Source organism: Ambystoma mexicanum, chromosome 5q, assembly GCF_040938575.1.
Source record: "Ambystoma mexicanum isolate Mex_15411 chromosome 5q, UKY_AmexF1_1, whole genome shotgun sequence".
Taxonomy (NCBI): Eukaryota; Metazoa; Chordata; class Amphibia; order Caudata; family Ambystomatidae; genus Ambystoma; species Ambystoma mexicanum.
In genome coordinates, this window is record NC_090933.1 from 447712344 (window position 1) to 447726698 (window position 14355).

Genomic DNA, 14355 nt, shown 5'->3' on the forward strand with positions numbered 1-14355 from the left:
TGGAAAGGATGCCCTTAAAATATTCGGCAATAACCGGTTTATATAGCAGCAGTAGCCACCATAAATACTACTGCCCCTACTCAAAAACTCCAACCCCCGCCTGCAAGGTTACCATGGCTACAGAGAACAACTGCTTATTAAAACCAATTGCCAGGGCGAATGTCCCGGTGACCTTCCTCCGCCAGCAGCCTACATTTCCTGGGGATTTTAATGACAGACAGACACGACCTCAGATGCCCTCCTCGTGTGCCCAAAACAGCTCCAAAACCAGCGAGATGCGCCCTCGCGAGAAACCCGAATAAACCAGCCAATTTTGACAATCCCTATTTGATCATTAGTGTACAATGCGCGGAGATCCCGAAATAAATCGTAAAGGGAGGGCTAAACGTAAATAGGACCTAGATTTGATGCACGCAGGTGTTTAAGACATTAGTAACAAGCATTGACAAAGCCAACAGTCTTGTATAAGTATGAGGCATTTGTCAGACACTATTAGATGGCGAGGTACTCGCACCATTTTGCAGCTGCCACCATCAATGGCCAGTTAATAGAAATGGCATATGAGGGACACAAATATGTAGGCGTTTGGTAGTTTGCCCGCCCATGGCCTTTCTAATCCCTATAGTCACCCCCCACTCCCCCAAGTTCATGCATCACACGCCCTAAATACCTCCTCACAGGAACTCTTTGCACTCAAAGTGCCCGGCAGTGTATTTTCAAAGCAGTCTTCTGATAGTTCATGACTTAATTGGAGTTGTGAAAGCGCTGCTGCTGTAATAAAAATGTCTTAACCAGGTCTGCCGCCTTCAGTCACTCTATAGGCACTATGCATCCTTCACTGAAGTCCTATTAAAATCGAGCATTGGCAATGCTAACAGTTTTGACTTGTGTATAATTATTAGCTATTTGCCAGGCACTGCTATTAATGCCCATGTACTCGCACCATTTTTCACCTACCACCATCAATATCCAGTTCATGTCAATACAGCAGTGCCTGGAAAGTACCCATACAAAAGCCCCAACAGTTGGTATTGCCAATGCTTGTTACTCTTTTCTGTGTATTTTGTAGCTTTGTACCTTGTGTTCTTTGAAGGAAATTGTTTGATGATGCCACATGCATCTGTGTTTTTCATCATTTTTTTTTTGTAATTGGCTTTTTTTTATAACAGAACTTAAAAAAAGTAGAATAGATACGCTGCCTTTTTATTTGAGATCTGCTTTTGTTTTGCACAACATTAGTAAAACAAACTCCCAGCCGGTGGTGGTATAAAAAAAAGGCAAGCCACTGCTGACATTCAATTAATTGCACTAACGTTGCAAATATGTGCCGGCGGTGGCTTGATGTAGTGAGGCTGCCGCCAGCACAAATTTGCAACGTAAATTAAAAAAAATATAAAAAAACAAAACAAAAGCAACACAAATTCACATACTTGTCCTCGCTTCGAATATAGAAACAAAATGGCTTCTTCCTAGAAACAAACACATACTGCACATCCAATCACATCACTAACTGCACAGCCAATCAGGTGATTGCAGCTTGAAAAGTGCAAGACATTTTAAAGCATCAATAAAGTCAAATAACTTTCTAATAACATGAACAGATGGCGGCTGCCATTTTGGAAGTAAAAATGACTGACCAATTCACCAGAGTAGAAATTCAGCCAAAGAGTGCAAAAAGGTGTGTGTTTGAAGGTAAAATAGGAGGAAAATCCAATAGATTTCTCTTAGCAATGGGCGTTAAATGGGTGGGACACAGCCAAATTACATAAATCATCCTAGTATGCCAAACTGCATTGAAAAGCATTACAAACCTACATTCAAAGCCCCCATTTGAAGCTCTTATTTATTGACAATAGTTGTGGCTTTCTAGGTAGCACTTTCAGAGCCACCTAATAGCCAAAACTAAAAATGGGCTCTGGGGTTAGGCTAGGACTAGAAAATGTGCTGATCGGGATTATTCCCCGTTATAAAATGTATCTTATTAATATGTGGATGTTTCCTAAGGGAACGTCTCAGTGATAAATTAAAATAATACAGCTCTTGTGCAATAGGCACACGCACTTTGAAAAGATAAAAGCTAATGCATGCATGTGCCACACAAGTCCACCAGTACTTTTACGTTCAAATGATGCAACTATCTGCACATAAATCCTGATCAAACGTCTGAGCTCTTCCTTTTTGAGGAGAGCTGGCGATTACAAGGGCTCAATTTTAAGGAGGCTTCTGTCTTTTTTCATCAGTCGCCCATCACCCTTTGGCTGGCACTTTAAATTGATAGCGAACAATAAAGTCCTGCCATATTTAATTGTGCGCATGAGGCCGTCAGTATAGCATCTTCAAAAATGAAAGGAAGCAACGTAAACTCCCGAAAATCTTAGTATGTAGGACTAAAGAAACTGTAGCAGGACCAAACATGCATATTCTTAGATGTGCAAACCTAAGCGAAGATCTACAATGGTTTTGGCATTGCAAGTGTGTCAATTTGTATTGCTCCCCTTCTTAATAAAATACCACTGTGGTGCGAAAGGGCACAACATAAGCAAGTTGTACATACTTTGCATTTCAAACGTCAAATATGGGCAATATAGAAATTCGGTAGCAAATCACAAAAGGCGAAAACCAAAAGAAGCCAGATATTTAACCACACACCAGCAAGGAGCAAGTAGGGGTAACATTGATAGGGGGAAATGGGTTTGTGGGCCAGTGGTTTGGACAGAAAGGGAAAGAGACAAACAGAAAAAGATAAGAGACGGGGCAGAGGGGCGTACAGACAGCAAGTGGGAAGCAGAATAAAGCCGAAGACAGAAGAAAAAACGCATGTGTACAGCTGTTACAAACTAACGTTTTTATGAACCTGTGAGTGACTACCAAATGAGGCCCTTTATGTTATGTTCATGGCGAACTCCGCAGAAATTCATACAGGAATTCTTAACCCTTCACTAACATCCTCAAAACTATTTAAACAGTTGCTGCTAATTCGGAGCAGTCATTTCTGCAATCGGCATGAACACATTAACGAAGGGCTCCAATATAGAGAAGATCGCTGATCGGGCTGGGTCTACACGGGTAGCACTCAAACGTCTCAAATGGGTCATTAACCCACTGAGCTGCACCAATCTAGAGATCAGCTACATTAAAACTTAAGGATCAAGCGATTCAAATAACTGAAGTCAAAATAACATTCAGCAAGATTCTAAAAGTGTAACCCTTGAATTACACACAGAACAGGGTACCAATTTAAAAAGCGGATGCCGATGCTACGTTGCTCCTAGGATGGGATCCACAGCCTCCATTCAAGAGAGAAGGAAAGAAATTCTTAAAAACAGGTGTTTGTGAAGTATGCTCAGAAGGGAGTGTTTAAGGATTAAAATAGTGGGGTGGGCCTAAACAGTGAGGAAGAACGACCGAACCATTCTGTATTTGGTTATGCTTCATGAGATCAGTGACACCAAGATTGCAGCCCGTTGAGAGAACCGAGATCTTATCCTGGCATATGCAATATCTCCAGGGGTGCACAAAGGCCAACATTTCGGGTGGGGGGGGGGGGGGGCTAATCCTTCAAATGTTGGGAGAGGCGCTAACTTCATACACTGAGGGGCAGACTTGTGTGGGGGCATGTAACTTCTATTCTAGAGCAGCTTCAATATTACAAGCAGTTAACTTTCCTCTTCACATCTGAAGCCACACACTTAAGGACTGCTGTGAGTACTTGCATGTCAGCGGAATGTTTGGAAGGGTAACTGGTACAAAAGGCATCTCATTCTAACACCCCATCACAATTGCAATTGATTAAAGAATGTTTGCATAAGAACGCAGGTGCCAACAATGAAAGGTTTTACACGGTCTCACCTGCCCCGTACGACCATACTATGATGGTGCCTGTGTCGGGCTGAACATGCCCACACCAAGAGGGCTGCCAGAGCTGCGCGCAGAGACGAGTCTGCAAATCTAAGGGTATGCACACCTGGAAACCAGACGTGCCACAACTCGCTCCCCTGTGTACCCCTTCCTTCCTTGCTGTTCCCGTCGCTACTACCCTTCTTCCTTCCCGCTTGTCCAGCCTCTTCTACAGCCCGTAATCCTTTCTGCCCTCGAGTGCTTCCTGTGCATGCCATGATGCCAGTGCTAGTCGACTTTCTGCCTAAAATTCTACTCCGGATTTTCACTTCATCATTCATGCAGAGCTTGGTCTGGTTATACTCAATCCAAAGGCTTTGTTTTTTCTTCTGCCCCCTTTGTGTCCCTCCCTTCGGTGATCCTCTCGCTTGGCTTACACCCAGAGGTGGAGGTGGCTGCCTAAAGGGACAGACCCTAGCTCTTCCCTGACAGTATATCCTGAACACCCGAGGTAATGTGTAATATTGAGAATCACGCACTCACTTGTTTCCTGATTAGATGGACTTAGCACTCAGAGGGTGTTTTTCCCCCACCAGGTTTAATACACATTTGATGGGGGGTAACCGGGAGTGGAAACCCAGTGACATGGTTCCAAATTGCACTCACAGAGAAGGCCATCATTGGCTGAAGCAGGACTAAAGATGTGAATCCTTGTTGCACCCACTTCAAAGAGCCCACACTAACTTCAAAGAGACTCCTAAAAATCTCTGGTCATATGCTGACCCAGGGGAACAGAGGACTGTGGGGGATGTAGCAGCTATCCCATTTGCTGACAGAAACAACAAGACATTAATTTTTTAGGCATTTTGTACAGCAATCAGACTGACAATTAATTTAATTTTTATGCCATTTTCATGTAATTTCCAGGCGGTTTTGGGGGTATAAAATGCATCTACCTGTGACTCTGAACTGTATTGGCCAGTTAGACTAGGTTTCTGGCTGATCTGAACAGGTTACAAATGTGAGAGTGGGTGAAAAGGTGGAAAATGAAATTAGGAATATGCTTGAAAACGTACATATTCATACCCGTTGTACATTTAATGAAAACGACAAAAATGTGACACATGGACATGCTACATCATACGGATTTGGTGGTTGGCTTATTTAATTCTCCATGATCAGCTAAAACAGAATATATGTTTCGCATGGCAGTTGCTAGTACAATTATGAAGTTGTGATACATAACTAGTTTTGCCAAAAAGTTGTAAGGAGAACAAAGGATATGATATGGCATTTATAACGCGCCTATTCACAAGTGTTTCAAGGCGCGAGGATGGCGACAAACGGAAAAAGACAGATGGTGCTCCCAACCCCTAAACCAATCCTGACTGGGGGCGGAGAGAGAGAGAGGATAACTGTCAAATCCTAGCGGCACAGATTATTGCAGGGTACTTCCTCTAGATTGTAAAATTAATGATGTCATTTCAGCTACATAAAGGGGACTGAACTAGGACACACAACAACCGGGGAAGACAGAAAAAGGAGGACAGAGGGAAGGCTGCTGAAACTTACCATCTTTGAGAGTTGAGTGACCAGACCCCCTGCCCTATCTGTCCAGAGTGTCCCGAGATGCAGCTGGCTTCCTGATCCTTAAAGGCTTGCTATGCAAGTAGCAATCATCCCAGCCTTAAATTGTATAAGCCCTTCATTTTGTAGCAGTGCATCCAATATTTCCCCATTGAAAACCCCAATTGCCAGTGTAGTTCAGCCATCTCCCCATAGAAGAATCTCTTGTTTGCCTGTGTATGTCAGCATATCCAGATTGAAAAACCCCATAATGTGTGTGTAAATTAGTATTTTTTTTTAAGTAAATCAATTAATTCCCCATTGAAGTTCCACAGGATCGGTGGAGTTCGAAACCAACATTTTTCCCTGTGTTTTTGTTAATAGTTATAGTCAAAGTATTGCCCAAAAGAATCAATCCCCTCGGGAGCTGAAAGGCTAATTTATCCTGGTGTTTAAATTATGCCCTGCTAAGTGAATTTTCATTTGCCAGTGTCATTCCTCTTTGCATCCGTCAGCCTGAACCAAAACCGATTTTAGTTTTGTGAACTAAACCCCTTTCCCAGAGCCTGTCATAATAAGCCTCAGTGCAACCGAATTTCCATTTGCCACAGTATTTTCCCTTTGCATCTGCCTTCTCCCTAAAAATTATTTTCCTACTTTATTTCTATTTTCCCTGGTGTGCTGATTAGTGTTCTCTAAAACTTTGCCTGTCTCCTAAATGTAAGCAGTATGAATTGCCTTCTATTCTGTCCCCTAGCAGTTGTGAGAAATAATAAAAACCCCATTCTTCCATTTTGCTTGCTTCCCATATTGTGGCGACGGCTTAAACCCAAAACCGATTTTCCCCCTATATTCCTACTCCTTGCCATTGCCTTTCATTCAAAGGAATCAAGTCCAATTGCTGTTTGGGAGTGAGTGTTGCAGGGGGGAGTGCTTAACTGTAGGTGCTATCACTGTGTGGAATTGTTATTTTCCTCTTGTCATTAAAACAAAAGCGATCGTAACAGTCTATTTCAACCTGAGTGCTCTAGATAGGATATTGCATTTGAGTTGCCAAAATTGTGGTTGCGGTTGTATTTTGATTACCCTCATTTACATTGAATAATAAATTATCTTATTAATACACACCGGCCTGGTTCCTAGTGCATTGCGACAAGGGGTGCTGGTGGAGGTTGGGTGCGAGACGGGTTGGAGGTCTACTCAAAAAGAATCCATATAATACTAAAAATAAAAAAGCGTTTTATTGTGCTACACATACACTATAGGGGAAGGTGTTCTCTGGCTGCCGTGTAATAAACCATGACACCTACACTAGCGCCCCCTTCACCCTCCTGAGTCCAGCCCTGCACTGCAATATCCAGCGCTAGTCCCAGAGTCCAGCCCTGCAATACAATATCCAGAGGACATCAGTGTCAACCGTGCCACCATCAGTCCCCTAAAGATAATAACCACAAAACATCATGAAACCAGTCTGCAAAACCATGGAGATCGTACACTTGAAAACGTCGGTCTATAACCCCCAGACTGCTGGAGAAGTATAATCAAACCATCAAACAAATGCTACGGCGAGCAACAGGACCTACTGGCCTTTCTTGGGATCAAGCACTACCCTGTGTATTTATGGTTCTTTGTGTTACCCCACAATCCTCCACTGGATTCTCCCCTTTCAAACTCCTGTTTGGGAGACAACCCAAGACCATACTCGAGATTCTGAGAGACACATGGGAAGCACAAGAAGAAACTAATCTCACAGACTATGTATTTGATCTACAGGAACATCTGGGACGTTTAAGTGAATTGGCCCGAGATAATCTAGGCCGGGCACAGGACCTACACGAAAATTATTATAATAGGACAGCTTGGGTTTGACTCACTCAAACGTTGCAATAAGGTGTTGGTCCTACTTCCCACTAGCGAAAACAAACTACTGGCCCAATGGAAGGGTCCATACAAAGTGACACGGTATTGGGACCAGTCAATTACGAAGCAGAACAGCCCGACCGACGGGTAACGCTACAGAACTATCACATTAACCTGTTGAAGTGCTGGAAGGTGCCCCCAATCCCAGTTCCGAACGCCATAAATGTGGATCTATCAGTGCCCGAAGAACTGGTCTCAAGCAGCCAAAGTGTTATCTATGATGGGCTGCTAGGGGCCCAGTTAAGGGATACCCAAAGGAAAGAACAGTTCCATATCCTAGCCCCTGTGGCTCCCATCTTCTCTGGTATACCTGGCAGAACCAACCAGGCAGAACATTCCATCAGGACTGAGGTGGGAAAATAATCATTATCCAATACCAGAGGCCAAAAGAAATGAAGTCGCCAGAGAAATCAATGAAATGTTAAAATAAGCCTGTGATGTTCACCAGTCGTACTGGTCCCAAAAAAACAGCAACACAAGATTCTGTATGGACTTTCGTCAGTTAAATGCCATTTCCGTTATGAACCCTATCCTATGCCCTGCATAGCTGAGCTACTAAAGAATCTAGGCTCGCCGTGTATTTGAGCATGATCGATCTCACCAAGGGTTACTGGCAAATTACACTTCGAACAGACGACCAAGAAAAGACCGCTTTTTGGACCCCACACGGCCTTTTTCAGTTTACAGTACTTCCCTTTGGACTGCAAGGGGCTCTGCCCCTTTTCAAACCTTACTACAATTACGACAACCCCACGAGTCGTACGCTGCTGCCCATCTAGACAACACTGTCATATACAGCTCCTCATGGGAAGAACACCTTCACCATCTCTTAAAGGCGACTACAGCCCTCAAGGGGGCAGGATTACACAAACCTAGGAAAAGGTGGATTTGCTGCAGAGACAACCAAGTATCTCGGTTACACTGTGGGACGGGGAATGAGAACACCTCTTTAAAGGCACTTATACAGCAAGACAGTATTTCAACTTGCCACAAGGCAAAAGGGAAGGGAACAGGGTTAGGTCACTTATTCTTTTTGCAATGTGCTAGGTCAGTAGAAGGACACAGACTCGGATTAGACATTTCAGTGGTAGCTTTATTAAGGCAAAAAAAAGAAGAAAGCCCGTCTTTCCTTATTCTACAAGGCATCCCTACCTAATGAAATTAGCTATGGTGCTAGTCAGTCCTCCGTGAATATCTTGAAATTGAACTGCCCAATGTCCAACTCTAACCTATCTGACCCTACCATTTATTCAATCAACTCGAAAGCAGGAGTGCTTCTCCTGCGCTGTGTTGACTTATCCTTCAGCCACTTTTCAGATTAGTGATTATTTGTATGAGTTCCGACAGTTGATCTATTATTGTTCCGGATTGCAAAGTCTGCTCTTGTTCTCTTCTAGAAGGGTTGGTCCTTTTCTTTTCCCCTGGTAAAAATCCTAGAACTCTAATTTCCTTCTGGGCTATAACCTATGTTCCTGAATAGTTTAGTCTTTGATTTCTTTCTGCTCTTTATTTGGATATAGTTTTCCCAATCCCAGCGTGCTCTAGGATTCCTGCTTATAACCAGTTATTTTCCTTCACTTAGGCCTTCCTAGTATGAATTATAACTTCGTCGTTCCCAGAATATTCCTCTTTCACAGCTCATTGTACTGTCTGTACAAACTTCCTTCTGGACTAAGACGAGTATGAGCAGTCCAACAAAGATTCTTATTCACTCGTCTTGTCTCTGTTTCACTTTGAAGTCAGTGTTTGTCTCCTTTTGAAACCCACAGGTTCTTCTGTGATTTCTCCAAGCTCTTCCCTTTTTTCGGTTGATGTAGCCATGGCGATTCCCTGCACAAAACGTTGTTCCTTTTTCTCTGGTGGATTTTCCTCTCCTCCATAAATCCTCTTCTTCATCCCAGTGGAATGGGAGTTTAAAAGGAGGTTTTCCATTTGGTGACTGCAATAACACATTGACCTTTTCGTCATAGTTCTCATCTCAGAAAGCTTTAAAGGTGTTATTTTGCAAGGTCCTCTAGGGAGTTTCAACTGGGAAGGGAGACCTTGTCCCCAAAGGGGGAGTCTCTCCCGGTGTGCTCCCAAGTTCCTCTAGTACTAGGGAGGTTATTGCATAGCAGGCTCACCTTGCTAGCCTCATAGGGGGGCACCCCCTTGGGAATAAGTGACACATTGTGAGCCACTTTCAGATCCCGCGATATTGCCCTTGGCCCAAGTTACTATAAAAAGCAAGAGAGGTATATCTCTTCACTGTACCAGTTTTACATTTAGGATTACGTTGGCTCTTGGGCTGTAGAAACGAGAGCCGTGTAGGCCACTTTAGCCTCTGCTCATCCTTGTACTCATGCAGGGCTCAAGTAAATTTGTCACAGCCTTACCCCACTCAGAGCTACCTGCCATGCTGCAGATCACCGCTCTAGGACATTAGACTGTGTGAATTACCCAGACTCCCATCGTAGCTAAGATCGGGTTCAAAACCACGTGCCTCACCTACATGGCTACCGCCTCTCCTTTATCGGCTTACCAGATGGCCAAACAAACACTGGGCGGCACAATGCCAGCTGAAAATGCCATCGCCACACTGAAAACTAGAGTAGCCTACAAAGGAGAAAACTAGGAAACTGTCCTCATGCAACACTCCAGTCCTCGGACACTGAATACTGTGGCAATCCGGACTGCTCCAAGTAGTCTTCAGTATAGAGAAGAACTGAAGGGGCAGCTGTTTCAACAAAATCTTGGTCTAACCTTGAGTCCGGCGATCTTGTGCACACACCCATCTGTATATTGTGCTCTGATGTTTACTTCTTGCTGCCAATGTTTTGCTCTGTCATCTGTACACTATTCTGTTGCTCTTACGGCAGGTATGTGCTATAAAAAAAAATGAACACCCACATTCCTGCTTGTCCATGTCCAGGACCTGGTCCACAAAGCCACGCTTCACAATGATTTGAGTTAACACTGGAGTGACAGTTTACCAGAACGTTGAAACTACAGCCCTGCTGGTCGCCCCTTATTGAAGTTGAGCAACTCCTTCAATGCGTCCATTCGGGTTTAGAAGTTAAGCACTGCGCAGAATTTTGAAAAAATTAAAATTGTTCCGATTGTGACAAGTGTTTGATCAATACACTGCTGCCAATCAAACTGCCCACATATATCTCAACAGTTCCCACCTCCTTATGCATTATTTTAAAATTATTTATCAGCAGGAATCGTTTATGAGCATGAATCGTGTATGAAAACACACGGGCGTGTATATTTTTTCATGCAACACTTAAAAAGCAAAAAAGGGGCATTTTAGCTTACGTACATCAATAGCATTAATGCTCATCAGTGCAAATTCTACTGTATAGTCAGATTCTACAGTAGTGAAGCTTTTCTTTAATACATAGAAAAAGGCAGTGAACTTTTTCTTTAAGAAATAAAAAGGTAATGTCAATTACCAAAATTGTCACATTTTGAAACGTGGCGGATACAAAGTTACGGGGGGAAAAAGATACGACCAAATGTTTGTGTGAAATAAATTGGGACTTGTGGTGGTTTCGAGAATGCCAGTTTTCTCCTCCCATATGTGTTATTTGTCTGTGCAGGAAATCACATGCACCAATGCAACTGGACACTCTTGAAGCTACGCGGAAGTGACCACTTCATTTTTTGAGGGAGACATGCCGTCCAATACTCAAGATCAACAATGTCGAAACTTTTGAAACTCTTCATTGCTGACAATTCGATCCATCCTTCGCTTCACGTCTGCAAGTACAGAAAGATCGCTGGACTTCTTTTCTCAGTTCCAATAGGCGTAGAGTCAAGAAGAGAACGGTGAAGCAATCATTGTTTCTACTAAACCAAGACCAAGCTTTGGGATGGCAATACAAAGTGACTAGTGTAATAAACGGCAAAAACATGGTCACGCTGAAGAAAACTACAAGATCACATTAATCATAGATGGCATTCAAATAATGACCATGTGCCATTGCTCTGTTCCCGTAGCACTGCAGGCTTGCTGAGGAAGGACTTCACACACAGGCCCGGTTTTCTGTGAGCAGGTTAAAAAGACTGACGTATATTTTTTTTGTCAAACGTATAGCTAGTGGAAGAAGTCATGGGCTATAATGCATAGTGAGGAGCCATTTACGTGGGTATTTGGAGACTGAACAGGAGGGGCACAGAAAAGAGGTGGGTTAGAATACCAGGTTGTATTCATCCGGAGCAATTGACATCTGCTTGTTCTGACAGACTCCAGTCTCTAGGACAGGTCTGAGGGGAAGAGCAACATTTTAAGAGTTCTTTTGATGAAGGCAATATTACGGAATAAGACACAGTGGAGTTGGGTAGTGAAATGAAGCTGCTGGAAGAGAAAGCGATGAACGGCACTAAAAGGAAGCAGGGTCATGGTAGTGAGGTGGAGACCAAGGAACAGAGCAATAGTGTACCAAGAAAACAAGGCCACTGGCCCCCAGTTACATACATTTCTTGAATAACAACTTGGCCATCTAAAGACAACTTCAATGTGCAGAAGAGAAGGAAAAGACAGAGTAGGTTAGAGGGTGTAGAGGAAAAACAATGCAGGAAATGGGGTGGTGGGAGGAAAAGTAAGTAGAAGTGAAATCCTGAAGGGGCAGTCAAGTAGAAAAGGTACCAAGACACAGAAAGACCTAGGTGTAACTATGAAATCATGTACGCATGGCAGAAAACACTTTCATCCAGGCTACACTTGAAATGTGCTCTTTATTAACTGCACACTTTTGTGGTTACTGGCGTTAACTGCTTCAATGAGTTTACATGATGAAATCTCACTTCATATTAGCATCGCCACTCTAACCCGCTTGGAATCTTAATTGTGTCCTGGGCACACAGACTGTGGACTTGATCAATAGAGGGGGTGTCCCTGGGGAAGGAGGCAGACATACAGGCCCAGCCCACTCGGTTCCCCAGTTCCCAAACAAGCTTTGCAAGAATTTGATCCATAATATGAACAGAGAGTGGGTAGCACTTCACAGTACAGCCCACGGCTAACAAAAAGCACTTCAAAAATATGGTGCCACTGAGGACAACCTGCAATTCCGAAGGCACGTAGAAATGTCTCTACTTGTGAAGGCTGGCCGGCCCAGAGCCACTGGGAGGATGCAGCCTCGAAGGCACGTCGATTGATGGTTCTTAGAAAGACCACCCATTAAAAAGACATGCCTAGTTTGAAAAGCCTTTCACAGTGAAAAAAAGGCCACTCTAAAACCAACATTTAGGAATAACCATTAAGGATCATCAAACACACCATTACGGTATGAAAGTGTTCGGTTCAGCATCTAAATCTGAACCACCACGTGCTCCTGTGCAATCTGAACAAAAAAGGCTTAAGAAAAAGAACCGAAATATCAAATACGTTTGCTACACAAACCAGGAAGTGGACGCTAGTACCCCCGCAGTCCACTCATGACAACCTCCCCCGCCACTCTCACACACAGACACAGTCGGCTCGACTCGCTAAAATGTATGCATACGAATTCCACAGAACACACAAAGCGGCGTTTGTTTTCAAAACTGTGCCATCTACGATGGCCTAAAGGCATTTTACGTAATCCTACTTTCTGGGTCAAACAAGTTGAAGATCCTGCTCAGCCACAACTTCTAACAATACTGCACATGCCCTCTGAACGGGGCAAGAAGGGCTGTCCTTTCAGAAGTCCGACAAAGTGGAGATAACTTTCCGCACAAAGCGTGATACAATATACAGCCCGTGTGTGGCTCAGACTGCACTTGTCCGGACATTTACAAAAAAAAGCAGCACATCTACAGCACCAAGTATGTGCCACTGCGCTTTTTTTTTTAATCCAGCGTGAGCACATGCCAAGGCAGGAGCGAGCATGCCATCCGTGAATGCAGATTGCATAACTGCCTCACCTGAACAAGCTACAACTAATATCATGCCTTTCACCACGATGAAGGTCTACAGCTCATGTGCAATTTACCCACACACAATACCTGCGATCAGAGTACACACCCGTATATTCCACAAATACGCTGTGTCGCACTATGCTCCTAGTACTGGTTTCCAAACGTAATGGCACAGCATAGAAGTTAACACAATCTGTCCTCAAATCCAAGGGTTTACAAGCAGGTGAAGAAGTGTTACTCAAACTCGGCAAGTGGCCCGCCCACAAGCAATCCAATTCACGTTCTTCCACTCCCTAAACGCAGACTTACCGCGATCATCATCTTGCAACCAGCTCTTTGCACAGCAGCTGGAAAACTTTGGGCCTGCATCATACCCCAGGTCAAGCTGAAATGTTCATGGCAGCTCTCCTCACACAAGTCAAAGTTATTTGGAATGTTGACATGCAAATGCATGTGCTATGCGCCAGGACACCATGCAATCCAATTGATTACCTTCCAGGCTTACAGCACAAATCAGCGAGATGAAGCGGTTAATTCAGCCTTTTGCAAAATGTGGAATGGCACATGGCATTTGAACCGTTTAGTAGTTCCTGGAATGCTGACAGGATGCACCCCATTCACAGATATTTTACTCAAAGGAACTCCTAGCACTTCCACGTCTGAGAAAACAAGACTATCTGGGCTTCGATACCTATTCAGTCCCGGCACCATTTGTGGACCGCAAATTGAGGATGACCGTGAAGATTATGGATGCTGTGCAAACAATGAGTTAAAGATGCATTGCCAAGTTAAAATCAAAAAGCAAAGAAGGTGAATGTGGTGAAGTTACATCAAGCAATTTGTTTTCGCTGCGTTAACGCATATTGCCTTTATGTGTGTTCATGAATATGTCCGAAGGGAATTAAAAAGTAACACAAAAAGCTCTTACCACTTGTGCTGTGTGTCTGCACTGCCTCGGGACTCCACAAGTCGTGAAAACACTGCTCTGAAATAACTTGCATATCTGTTTCTCCAGGCACGAAGTTAGTCTGGGTCTTATGAACTGGATGCACACTTGTCTGAGACCTACAGACAAGTGTGACAGACCTAATTCGCAGAAGGTGGTATACACATGAAGAAATGTGGATAGTAGTATTTGACACTTCT

At 43.6% G+C, this 14355-nt stretch overlaps 1 protein-coding gene across 3 annotated transcripts in view; it reads right to left on the minus strand.

The window, feature by feature from the left end:
- The window catches only part of KCTD1 (potassium channel tetramerization domain containing 1), a 506279-nt gene that overhangs the window by 157097 nt on the left and 334827 nt on the right, over positions 1–14355 (minus strand). The window lies entirely within an intron of this gene.